General features: G+C 42.6%; 1 protein-coding gene across 2 annotated transcripts in view; it reads right to left on the reverse strand.

Annotated features, from left to right (window-relative positions):
* The window catches only part of ARHGAP24 (Rho GTPase activating protein 24), a 189457-nt gene extending 184354 nt beyond the window's left edge, over nucleotides 1-5103 (reverse strand). The window contains exon 1 of one of the 2 annotated variants that reach the window (XM_059844015.1): nucleotides 4963-5103. The gene's annotated coding sequence lies outside the window, so the exon portion shown is untranslated. Of the gene's footprint in view, nucleotides 1-4448; nucleotides 4469-4962 lie in introns of those variants that run through there. The other variant, XM_059844016.1, reaches the window with a different exon arrangement.
* Nucleotides 5104-13614: the final 8511 nt, after the last annotated feature.

Raw genomic sequence — 13614 nt, forward strand, 5'->3', positions numbered from 1 at the left:
TGCAGCACTGCCGGGAAACAAAATAGTAATGAATCTTTTTCCTTTTGATTTTTAAAGATCACAACTCGCTTTGCACCAGCAGCTCTCATCCTTCCTTATATCCACATATTCCTAGCTGAAGAAGGCAGCCCTTCATGATCTGCTGAGGTCATTCAGCTCCTTTTCATCAAGCCACAAACAGAATATCAGATCTTTTTTCGCCCCATATAAAGAATACTACAACAACAGAGTCAGAACTGAACAAATGGATGGCTACAATGGGACAGAAAGAGCCCATCCAGCCCAGCATCCCATCTCCAACTGTGACTGAAGTAAAACCTCAGGGAAACAGAATAGCTAAGACAAGCAAGCAGCAATACTTTGGGCTAGCTACCCCTTAAAACTGGGTTTTCCTTTTACTAGTCCCTACACTGCAAATACTGATTAATTACACCTTACTTACATCTTGTGCACAGTATTACCCCCTTTCATTTGTTTTGAGCCTGCCACCGTCACTCCTGGACACACCCTGGGACTTTTCTACTGAAAAATAAGGGAGGAAGAAGCAGCGTCTGTTTACCCTTTTCTTGCCACTTGTTAGTGAAGCTTTCTCAGCCATCTCATCTCCAGGCTGAAAAGTTTCTTCCTGCTGCACTGTTTTCACACAGAAGCTGCAGTGCCCTTGACCATTCTTTTCACTCTTTTCAAGACCTTTTCCAGCTTCAGCTGTCAATTACCAGAACCTTCCTCCCCTGATGTCACCTCTATCCTCCTTCCTATTTTTCTTCTCACAGCACACTATGTGGTAGCTGGAGGAAGTCAAAGATACAGCTATAGAAAGGCAGCTTATGGAAATCCAGGATGCTGTTGCCAGAGCTGAGGTCAAGTCAACCAAGCAAGGATTAACTGGAAGGCTACTTTCTCTGCCTGCTGCAGGAGCACCCTGCCTGCCCCTGGAAGGCAGTAAGATCCTTCTAGATATCACTAGCTGGGAGAACCAAACATGCCTTTATATTTGATTAGTGTGATCTGGGCCAAAATGTGTTGGCTATTTCCTTATTTTGAGCTATTTCCCTGTTTTGCAAGGAGGCAAATTGCTGGGGTTTACTAATGCTTCATGATTGTTCAATTTGACAGGCCAAGAATACCAGTCCACTTGAAATTTAAGCTCTGTTTTCTTTTCTTTGTTAACAAATTGATATTCTAAAAGCAAAGGTAAATGTGAGAAAAGAACCATGGGAACACACCAACTACTTCTTGGAAGTAACACACATGAAAAATGTCTTTGCTAAAAAGCTACTAATCATAGTTGCCATTACACAAAATTACACAAAACTCAATAAAGGAAAATGAAAGGTATTTCATGACAAGAAACTGTACACTTCACCAAGGAATTCAATGTGCGCTGAGGTTTGTCTCATTGAGCAATGGAACATGAGAGCCCCCCCAAACTAACAAGGACAACAGTAAACGATAGAAGTTTGTTAAAGTTAAAAGCAATGAGCTTGTGCACTCCTCCAAGACCCCTGGCTTGATGGTGCATGACATTTTCATTAGAAGAGCCCAGTGAAACTAGAGCTGAGCCAAGCAGATAAAATTAATTCAAACATTTAACAGATAAGTCAAAGACCATGACCGTAAACAAAAAAAAGCACCACACCGCAGGTGGCTTCGAGTCTCCAAGCAATTATCTTATTTTGCAGTGTAACCAACGACTCGGAAGAAAAATGAAGAAGAAAAAAAAAAAAGATCACGACTGCAAAGTTGTGCAGGTGACAAATACCAAAGAAGCTGTTAATTACAAAGAGGAAAGGCCACTGACAGCTAGACGTCTGTCTGTCTGTGCACCAGTCTGTGTCTCCTTGCTCAGCAAGTGCTCAGGTTGGGAAGAACTGACAGTACCTGAGAGAAACTTCTCTGGAAACCATTTCAAAAAATGTTGGAACAGAGAAAGGGAGAAGAAAATGAAGAAATGAAGAAACTGTATTTTCTACTTTGAAAAAGAGAAGGTAAAGAATAAAATAGGAACTCTAGAAAAAGTAGAAATTTGGACAGAGAAGGCTCTTAAACATACAAAGAGCTAATAAGAACCAGAGCTAACAAGCTGGTGGTCAAAAACACAAAGTAAAGCTGACTGATGATAATTGCACCAAATGAATATATTGGAGAGTCTATCAAAAGACTTTGACGGCAAAACAGGGTATTATTCACAACTAAATTATCTAGCTTATAATGGAACCTAATCGAGGCCTATTACGGTTTATTCTGGATCCATAATCAATTAAATACAAAATCAATTTAAAGCTTCACTCCAGTGCTTACCATACCCACTTTCATCACCCAAATGTAACTAGCAAAATGGTGAAGCAGAAGGAAAGAGTCAGGAAACATACAAGAACCTGCTATGCTGCTGAAGCTGAAGTACATCCATCTTTGACATGCCTGGTATTTTCATGTATTTTTGAGTGCTTTCAATTTAAAAAACTGCAACCTAATCAAGAGTTTTCTAAATAAAATGCAGGCAACAACTGTAAAAAACAATGCTAACTTGAAATCCTTCCTTTAGCATAACAATAGAAACTAACACACTAAATCCTATCACTCACACTCTCTACAATCTTACATGAAGGAAGAGAATCTAAACAGGAAATTTGGCCTCTTTTGCCTTTTTAAGTTTCTCCCAAGACTGGCAGCAAAGTAGCTAATGTCATTAAAAGATGTGTGTTTCCTTATCATCCAACACTATCAGGCACTCACCTTGTCTGGAGTCTTAGACATAACAGAACACCAAGTTCAAGACTTGGAACTGTACCAGATACACTCCTGCCATATTTCTCTTGTTTACAACACCAAGAGAAGACAACCTTTTGTTTTCCTCCCTGGCTGAAATCTAACACACATTCACCCTCAAAACAGTGTGCAACACAAATGTCACCCCAATATGATGAAGTACCACATTCTGTTCCAGGAGATTATTTTAAAACAAAAATTGTATCACGTATTCCCTCTGTCCAATATAGAAAAAGCCAGTTAACAGCTCCAAAGGAATGAAACACACTTCCAAAGACCATCAGATCACAATAAACACAAAAAAGTCTACACAGAAGACAGGTAAAGGTAGCAGATGCAAATCACTTCAAACTCCCCACCATGAATTTCAACTAGTTGGTGTTTTTTTCCTTCTGCCTGGTGTGCTTAAAAAAAAAAAACACCTAAACTTTGAATCAAGTAGCAAGACATGATTGTGATCTACAGCTAGGCATGGAGGTCACAGAGTTCTGATTCTGGCTGCTTCTGAAGATAGGACCTTATCAGAACTTCAAACCATTACCTGGTCCATTTCTTAAAGGGATCCTGATTTCTGTCTTTCTAAACTCCATCTTCAGAAAAATGAACTTCGTTACCGAACCACTAACAGAAGTGATCTTTATGAACCAGTCTGCAAACCCAGGAGGCACACATCAAAGGAACAACCCACAGCCTCCCTCTCACCTGACCCCAGCAACACATTGCCCCTACAATGCAAAAGAACTCATGCCTTCCACACAAAATCATGTTTTCAGTTGAATTTTCTACATGGCTTAATATTTTTTACTTAATTACCATGTTGTTTGCTGGGTGGTTTTTTTTTTTTTTGTTTGACTTGGTATTTTTGGGATGGGCACCCCATTTATTCCAAACTAAACCTAATTTGTTTCATCGAAGACTGAAAGTCAAGTAAGGAACAGGGGAAGAAAAATGCAGCTGAGAGACAGGACAACAATGAAAGAAGAGGCAGTCTAATAACTTTAGGTACCATGCACAAGGAAACAAGCTTTAAGTACATTTATTTTTAACATTATGTCACTCTATCACGCACTAGAAGATGCCTTTTGCAATAACAAAACCTGCCACAACACGAAAATTTCATGGGATTGGAAACAGGCACTTGACTCTCAATCCTTCCTCATCTCTACCTCTACCTGTAACTCAGCATGTCTTCTGTGACAAGAGACTCCACTTAAATGATTTTTAGCTAGGACAAGATACTGTGCTCCTTGTACTGCTCAGTCCCACACCCATAATTCTTACCTCAGGAGGAATCCTGAATGTACAGAAGTTACTGTCACCTCCTAGGTACAGAACTACTGTGCAACAGAAGAACTTAACAGCATCTTAGTACCTGCTGATCTAAGAGTTGTCATCATCCTCTCTCAGCAGCCATGCTACTGGACACACAGAATTCAGCTTACTAAATTCTGTGTTATGAAGTCACTGTGCTACACAGTAAATTTCTTATTTCTGCCTATACAGGACAAAGGTACCTATCTAATAAAAACCCACTGTTCACTTCCAGTCATCTGTTGCAGAATTTTTTCAAACATCAAACATGAATTATTTAATACTCCCCACCCTGCTGGAAGAAGAAAACTCCCAAACTGACAACATACATGCATATTACTGCAAAGGAAGATAGAGACAAATATTACCTTCAATTTCCTTCCCAGGGAAGGAAAAAGACACGACAACTACTGCCTTATGTTAAAAAGAAATCCCCTCAGAGGCTCTAAAAATCCACGGAAGACTGTAGTCACTAAAGAGTTAGGCGAAGTCCTCATTTCAAAGTCTGTCCCAATGAGAACCTTATCTATCAAATCCTTCAGCAAATACTTAGGTAGAAGGAGGAAGATTTTAACACAACCATCACAAACCCAAAAGTGCAGAAAGCACAAAAGGGTTTGATTTATATTCAAGTCAACAAGTAGTCAGATGACCCACACTCAGCCAGTACCCCTGAAACCAACAAAACCGGATCCTGTTAGGAAGCATTTAGCACTGCTAAGAAAAACAGCACAGAAGAACACCGAAAGATGCCCAGACACACGGAGAGCACACAAGAACCGCTGGCTCACCGCACTCAGCTGCTGCCACCGCTCCCCGGCCGGCAGCGGTGCCGCTCCGGCAGCGCCCGGGTCCCGTCCCCGCGGTACCGGCGGTACTCACCCGGCGCTGCCCGCCCTCACGCGGGGCCGCCCCGCTGCCCCATACACGCGGCGGCGGCTCGGGGCACGCTCGGCACCGGCGGCGGCTGATTTCAGCCCGGCTGCGCTCACAAGTTTCTCCTCCTGCCCCCTCCCTCAGGCGCTCAGGCGACCTGTGCGCAGGCGGGGCTGCCGCCAGCACCACCAGCACCATCCCACGGGGGCTGCCGCGGTGCCCCGGGAGCCGCGGCGGGGGCAGCCCGCGGCGGCGGGAGGGGCGGCGGCGTGCGAGGGTGATGGATAATGTGCGATGTGTTGTGTGCGCCGGCCGAGGGGCCGGGGCGGCCCCGCAGCGCCAGCCCCCGCGTTTCGGGTTTCACGGGCAGCTGGCAGCCCCGGGGCGCGCCGCCGGCTGCGCGGCTGGAGGAACGCGCCTGCCTTCCCAGACGCTCTGGGAATGCCAGCGCCGGGACACCCGCCGGGAGCCGTCCGGGCTCCCTGCTGTCCCCCTAACCCTGCCACGCTCCAAGGGGACAGGCGGACAGGCCGAGATCCTGCGCAGAGTTTTGCCGCCCCCTCTCCTTTCTCCTTGGCGCCTGTAGCGCAGCTTTAGTCGCCTGAACACACATCCCGAGCAGCTCCGACTCATCCACTTCCAGCAGCACCTCTGCAACTTAAGCACGGCTTAGCTCTCTTTGAGAAGGACTCGGGATTTTACCCCTCCGTGGGCCCGCATAATGAGGGTCCAAAGGCCCAGCTCCGAGCCAAGTGCACAGCAGAAATCGGGGGAATTAGGATGGAAACTGCAGCCCTGGTTGGCTTTCAGGAGCTGCTGTCGGCTCCCTGGATGGCAGGAGTGATGCCTGCTCCCGGGTGACTCAGGAATCATGGGGCTGCACTCTGCTTTTCTCCATACTGAGGGCAGTGAATGACATGGAACCTCCGTCCTCCCTTCTGCCACTCCACAGTATTAGTTTCGGAAACAGCCTCTCTTGGAAAACCCTAGATGCTGTGTTTCCTGGTCTCTTCTTTCAGATCCCCATCACGAGACAAAAAGCAGTTTCGAATACAATACCACCATGAGATCATAGGAAAAAAAAAATACTACTAATGATAGTTGAAGAGGGCACAACATCGCATTTTGAAGCCCAAGCCGGGTTCAGCTGACTGTGCACACTAACAACAAAATCTTGCACATTTTCAGCTGCATGTACCAGGCATGTCGCTTTCCTCTAATGACTGGAGCTGGAAGATCTATAGAAGCTAGAACAAGTTTTGCATGAGAATCTCAGTATTTGATGAGTGCAGCTTGGACAAATGTAGACACACTCCCACTGACTTCCCTCCTATGACCCATTTCTCCCAATTCTGTGTTTGCTGGTTCCAGCTCCACCCGAAGTGAAAGCACTAAAAAATCCTCAGTATCACAAGAATAGGTACAACCTTTTGAAAGCCATCAGGTTTCTGATTTATTCTTCAGATTTACCAGGTTTTTCAATAGATGAGATCTGAAGAATATTTACATTGTGTAGCAGGTGACATGTCATAGCTTGCAGCAGTGATAAATGGGATACCACTGCACTGGAGAAGCTTCTACTTTTAACAGAAACAAAATAGTTCAGGTACCTGGTTATCCATACTACATCAAACCTCTGAACTTGGCTTGTCACTAATGAAGCAGGAAGGGCTAGAGCCTGCAGCAGTCAGTATCACTACACATTTATGGAAGGGAATACCCAAGACACTTTCCTCAGCTTCCCAGCTTTTCGTGAGATAACCAGCCAGAAAAGAGAGCTAAGCAAGCCATTAAGCATGAGGGCTGGTCCCTGCTCCTGGCTCTGGAAAAGAAATCCACAGAGACAAAGCAAGGAGGAGGCAGAGCAAGCTCATTCCTGTGATCTCCCTGCCAAATGGAGGGATTTGGCTAACAGAGGTCCTCAGCGTCTGGAACAGCATGCTGCACCCCACCAAAATTCAGCTTCTCCCAGGAGCCATAGCAATTTGAAAAAACCACTGAGTCTTGCTGACTCTCTGCCAACATAATTTTTTAAGAATAAACCGGGTGTATCATACATGGCTGCTCAGGAAGAGAAAATAAACGTGCACAAACTTTAGATGGTGAGGAGGACAGAATTAAACACATGCACAGCACGATACCTATGCTGGCCTTCAGTTTGCTTGGCTGCCAAATTCAGGCTCAGAGGGAGAACAGCCAGAATGACACACTAGAAAAAACATTTTTTAGTGGGCTGGAAAGGCTTTCACCATCAAGGACCATGCCTGCTCAGATGAGGGGCCTGTATATATGGCAGCCTCACTTTATGAGTCACATTTATCAACATTATACAAAAATTTAACTCAGGCACTTTTCTAAGTTTTATCTTTGCAGCTCTGCCTTTATCTGAACAACAGCCATATTAAGACACAAGACCTCTAGTTTAAATTATAGGAAATTACTGTTCTGTTACTGTGCTGTTCTCTTAAGAGAGAAGTAACCCCAGGGAAATTTCCAGCTACCGTAGAGAAAGGAGAGTGGTACAATGCACTTCCTAAGCACAGGGACACACAGGAAGCAAGCTGCAGGGCAGACTGGAACTGCTGGCTGCAGCACTGGGTAAACACTGAGTAAACCCCCTGGTCCTGTGCCAGACCTGCTCCTGCAGGCAGCTCACAGCCTTGTGCCCTTGCAGGTGCTTTCAAAAGCTGAGCTGCAAAGCCCCTCACGTCCTTGAACAACTGCACATGTGAAGTCTGGCTATCAATACAAAATTACAAACAATGACAATGAAGAGACTCTTTGTAATCAACTTTCCTTCCTTACTTGGCTTATGGGTGCTCACTTGCTCTCGTTCTTTCTCTCTGTTTATGGTTTGCTAGCTGGTACCCTTCCAAAGTTGAGATTTAGGACATAAACCAGTTCATATTTGCAGTTTTATGGGCATTGAAATTCTTGAGCCTGAGCTGTCTTTTTTACATGTGCATCAATATCCAGACATTCATTAGCTATGTTGGGGAAAAAACAGTAGGAGCAGGCCTATAACTGGAAACAGCTTATCCAACTCTGCACAATTTAAGGTGAAGAAAAGCATGTTTTGGTGCCAGTAGGTATCAGCTCATGTCAGAACTGCTTCAATATAACTCCTTAGATACCAAACCTGAGACTGAGACACTTCAAAGGCTTGACCTTTGGATGGCAGGGAGCTAAGATTTTGCCTCTGGAAGAACAACACATTGTTTTTTTCCAGAACACGTAATGACAAAAACTAGAAACACTTTACCAATCAAATGGGAAGGAGGAAATCTGCATTTGTCACAGACAGTTTGGCCCTGCTCAGCCATGGAATACCCTTGGCCAAGTGCAAGCAGTTCCAAAGGTAATCCCCCTGCTCTGGGCAAGCATGTTCCTAAGACAAGTATCCATATACATAGTCTTTGGAAGACAACTTCTCTGAAGACATCTGTGCAGTCTGGTGAGCAAAGTGGGCAAAAGTCTAAGCAAGCAAGAAAAAGCACCACTTTTTTTTCAATGTAACTAAACCCAGAAGGCATCTGCTGCCCCTGTTGTCTAATACCAAGAGAGAAGACAGGAAATATCTTCTCATCCTATTCTCACTGGTTCTGTTCTTCAATAGAACAAGCTGAACAGTCGTTTCCTATTCTCATTTTCATGGAAATCAATTCACCTTATTAACTCACTCAAAGACAAACTCTGTCATATTCCCCCAGTGCCTGGATTATTTTGGAAGAGGCAGTATTTTTTTTTAACACTAGTGTTTTGACTTTAGTTGGATATTTTTGAGTACTGGCTTACCACGATTTCCTTTGTTTGTGCAATGGTACAGCTGACAATACGGAAAGAACTGGAATTTCAAACAGCAAGGGTCATCAAAATTTAAGGCCACAAGGTAGAAGACACAACTACAGCTCACTGAATAAATATACTCCTCTATCTTTAGTCCTCAGCAAGAAAAAGAGAAGCCACACTCAGAATTAAGAGACAGCACCCAGAACAGTGGCTTAAATCTTTACTGTTCCTAGGGACAGATTTAGGGACAGATTCTGTAAGATGTTTCACAAATGAGTAAAGCTGCTTACACTGACAGCCATAAAGCACACACATGCAAGTCCTCAGAGAAAGTACCACAACCTTACATGTTGAAAATAATTTGAAAAGTGTTAAGTTCTTTCTTCCACATACAGGAAACTTCTACTCAAAGTCATCAAGAATGTTTGAATAACTTCTGGTCTTAAATCTATCAAAAACCTAGCTGTCCAGCTGAGAATCATTTTATCTGAAATAACCCATGGGCATCCTGCCGTTTGTGTATCCACTTCCCCCATCTGCAGCAAACTATTCCTTACCAGATTGTAGATTTTTCTGCTTTCCCTGCCTTATAACTTGCTCCATCCCTGTGCTTGGCAACTGAACCTTACATACAACAATAGTTGCACTCAATATCATAATTCGTAGCTACATGTTCTGTTTTCCAGTCTAAATAACTGGGACTAATGTAGGACTCTTAAGATGTGTGTCATACATCAAATCCTAAAAAATTGTGATAATACTCCTTTAAAAAAAGAAAAAAGGCTTTTCATCACTTCTCTCTCTCTCTTTCTGTGTAAATGCTCAGAGTAACCTCATGTTTAAGTTGGATGTCAGTATTCAGCAGAGAATTTCTCCTCCTCTTTTAAGAGTCCAAACAATTTTATCTGGTCTACTTCCTTCAAGTTCAGATTGTTGAGTCTAGAGTTGTACTAAAATTATTATGAAAAACAAAGCAAGGTTATTCTGGACACACAGAAGGAAGCTGATTCCCCTGTGTCCTGACTTGAGGAAAAGACAGTCACCCATGTAATAATAAACTTCAAATTTTACTATTTCTTTAGAAGTGAGAAAGTATTAGAAGGCACAGAATAGAGCTTCAGTAGATAAAGTGATGATAAAGCCTGTCAAATGGATGCAGAAATGTAGAAACAAGACAAGCAAGATCAGGAACATCAACACAAAGCTTTAAAACCAATGTTTTTGTTAAAGCACTCACTCACTACAAGACTTGACTCTTTCACAAGGCTGTTGCCAGGATCTCAGATTAGATTACACCACTTGGCTTTGATTTCCTAAACATCTTCCAGTTTTTCTCCAAGATTACTTTGGAATTAGCCCTTACTAGTATAAACATACTATTCTTTCCCAGCTATAAAACAAATTGCATTTAGACTCACAGGACAGGCAGATGGTAACTGACCTTGTGTCTTTGCAGAAGCACAGAACACAAGCAAATATATCCTTACCTGCTGCCATCCCTTGCAGGAAGAAATAAAAATAAAAAACCCTTCCTAATGTAGTCATTCCATCAGTGAATCTTGATTTACTATTATAGGACACAGCTCAAAGCAGCAAATTCTGGATCATGTTTGCACAGAATAGTTTAGAACTGAAAGTTTTACTTCTGTTCCTTTCTATATAGAAAGTAAAACCCTCTGACATACAAATATAATATGTGTTTTCTTCCAAATTTGACAATAGGCATTCTGCAGAGTAATTGGTGCCATGCAAAAATAATGCTGAGGTTTTTTTAAGTAAGTTAAAAAACCCCAAATAATGGGATCTTCCTAGAAGCTGAAATTCACATGGAAATAAAGGGGTTTTTGCCTGTACCTCTTGGGAACACTGACATTGCAGAACAAGATTTCTTGATACATTTGATACATTACAGAAAACTCCTTGGTTGTCTATTTAGCAGCTGGAGCAGCCAAGATGAAATTAGCAAACCCAAAAATACTGGGTGTCAGGGTTAATTTTTGGTGATGGACTTAAAATGTATATACACAAGAATGCAAGCAGAACTCAGTTTAGACTTATGTTCCTGCTATCTGATGTTTAAATGCATAGTCTCACCTTCTACTCAAAGATGCAGATTCTGAGCAACTTCACTCTCATAAGCAACATAGCAGCAGCTGCAGTGGAAAACTAGTAGGAAAAAAGCAGTAGAAAGTAAGCAGTAGGGGGAAAAAAATAAAGCTCTCAGAGCTCAGAGGAGTTTACCATTGGCCAAGCAATCTTCTCAAGCCACTGAGAAGTGCATGTTCCTCATCAACAGTAAACAGGAGCTCCAGTTTATGTGGGCTCTCAATAGGCTGAATGGGAAAACAGAAACAGCCACCCCATAAAGCAGCAGTACATTTACAAGGGAAAAACAGCAGCCCACAGTGAACCTGGAATAACACGCAGGGATGACTGCATCAAGTGTGATGAATTTTACAGTTAAGGCAGCAGGTAAAGAATTCAGAAAACCCTAAACAATGAAATTATGTGCCACTAGGTCTGTGCTTTGCACTTCCCATGGTTTCTAACAAGCTGTCTGCACGCCCTGTGCAGGGGACACTCATTCACCTGTCAAGGCTGATCTCTGAGGAGAAATATGAAAACACCACAGAGCACATCCTCCTCAGGCAACCGTGTTCTCCTTCCTGTGCTTTCTTGTAACAAAAAGCCTGTGTAAAATGTACAGGTACAGTTATTGCACAAGGCACAATTTGTGTCTGTTTAAAAATGCTCAAGTCCATATCTATCACAGCAGTTACTTCTGCTGACAGCTGCAGCCAGACATCACCCTCTGAGTCAGTCACTGCTACATTAGATCAGTAAAGAACAAGCACAGAGGGGCAGGAAGTCAGTGTCTCAAACAATTTGCACTAGGAAATGTCTATTTTTTTTTTTTAGTTGAGAAAACCAATACGACCATTGCATTATATTTTACCCTGATGGCATGTGTGGAGGAGGGATCTAATAAAACCTGTGTTTAACCCCAACACAGATTCCCAGAGGTCAGTCCCAACCTCTTGGACTTAAGCTCTGAAGTAACAAGCTCCACTGCATGAACTGCATCATTTAAGGTGCAAAGGGCAACAGAGGTAAGATGAACATGACCAGAACAAAAAAAACAAGAGAGCAAAAACTGGAGACAATTGTTACCCAATTTGCCAACAAAACACTCTGCTGCACAAGACAACAGGCTTAGTCACCAGGGAGAAATTAGAAATTTTGCTCTAGAAGAATTGGATGAGGCAGTAAAAAAATTTCACAAACAGCTTTTTTGGGTCAGCTTTCATTAGTGAGCAAAAGCAAAAGTGGTGGAAACAAATTACTCTGTTCCATATTGCCAAAGGATTATTTTGAAGAGTGATTCAAAAAGGAGCACTTAAATATCTGGAATTCATCCAATAAAGTTGCTGTGTCAAGACTGCTACTATCAGGACTTGCACAAGGCCTTAGAAAGGAGCATACTATTTCCCAGATCGTGGAAATCTCACCTTTTCTCAGACATTCTTCCAGGTGCAAGTATCCTTTCCAGCGTTACTGCATCATCATGATACCCATTGTCACAGCCTGGGTGTCTTGAATATCTGGTACTTGCACAAAATCTGGACCTCCTATCACCAACACACTGTATATCAGGGGAACCTCAGTCCTTTGGTTAGTCCACAGATTATTTTCTTGCAGGACATTGCCTGCAATATCTATGTTCTGCAATAATTTAAGTGTGATCCTGGAAAATCCATCAGCACTTCCTTCAAGGACAGATGCAAGTAGGCTGTGTCAGTGGCTGAATAACACCCAGAATCTTACTACTGCAACAAATGTTTCCAGATAAGTTATCATTTCCTACCCCTCTGAATAGTTTACCCTGTCAGTGTGCCATTGACTAATATATCATGAGGTGTTAACATTACTGATTGGCACCTGCAGTGCACAATATTTATTTCATCGAAATCCTTCCAGGAGACTCGCCATTTCTGTTAATGTTATGATGCATTCTTACTACCCTAGCACTGAAAATGCTTTTATTAAGGCTGCTGTTGCTTTCTTTCATTTTGCTTTTTTAAGTTTTATTTTATTGGTGATATCAGGAACTGTCTGGACTTCTTTCAGCCATGTATTAAGGCATATTTGTGCAGTTAGTCTAGTTAGGCATCCGGGGAAGAAACAGTTAGGAATTGTTCAATGCCTCACCAAAACATGGATCACATGGACTTGGTTGTCTAGTGCTTTGGTTCCACTGTGGTTCTGACCAGAAAAAACTGAAATAGAAGTTCCAATGATTACGGCTCAGATGCCTTTTGCTAGTGGGCTGTTTGCTTCCTAAGTCCCACTAGCAGTTCTTGCTGCACTTCATCTTTAATGCATGCTGCATTGTTTTACAGTACTGTAAATCTGACCAGAGACTTACAGAGTGAAGCCAAAAGGTGAGATCTATCTCATTGGAAAAGATAGGACACAATCCCATTCATACTTGTGGATTGCTGATCCCAATTTTCATGGTAAGCTTGGTTACCCCTGAAGTGCTGAGAAGCTGAGCACTCAGAGCTGCAGCAGCATTTGGCATTCCTCATCATGCATTTCACAGAAGCTACAGTAAGGAAAGCCTGAGGATATCCCAATTAAAGCCTAACAATTCCAACAGGTGATTCAAATGACAGATAGTTCTAGCAACAGATTAAGCCTTAACAGAAAGCACAGCAGTCCAAAGTCATTTCTCTCCCTTTCTTCTTTTGGATGTATCCTGAGGCAGGACTGACAGATAGACTTCCATCTCAAACAGTGGCATTTACTTCAAAATACTAGAGAGAGTTCTTAAGCCATTTGATTTTAATAGCAAAAGTAAGGCTTTTA

This window comes from Haemorhous mexicanus, chromosome 4 (genome assembly GCF_027477595.1).
Source record: "Haemorhous mexicanus isolate bHaeMex1 chromosome 4, bHaeMex1.pri, whole genome shotgun sequence".
NCBI classification, from domain to species: domain Eukaryota; kingdom Metazoa; phylum Chordata; class Aves; order Passeriformes; family Fringillidae; genus Haemorhous; species Haemorhous mexicanus.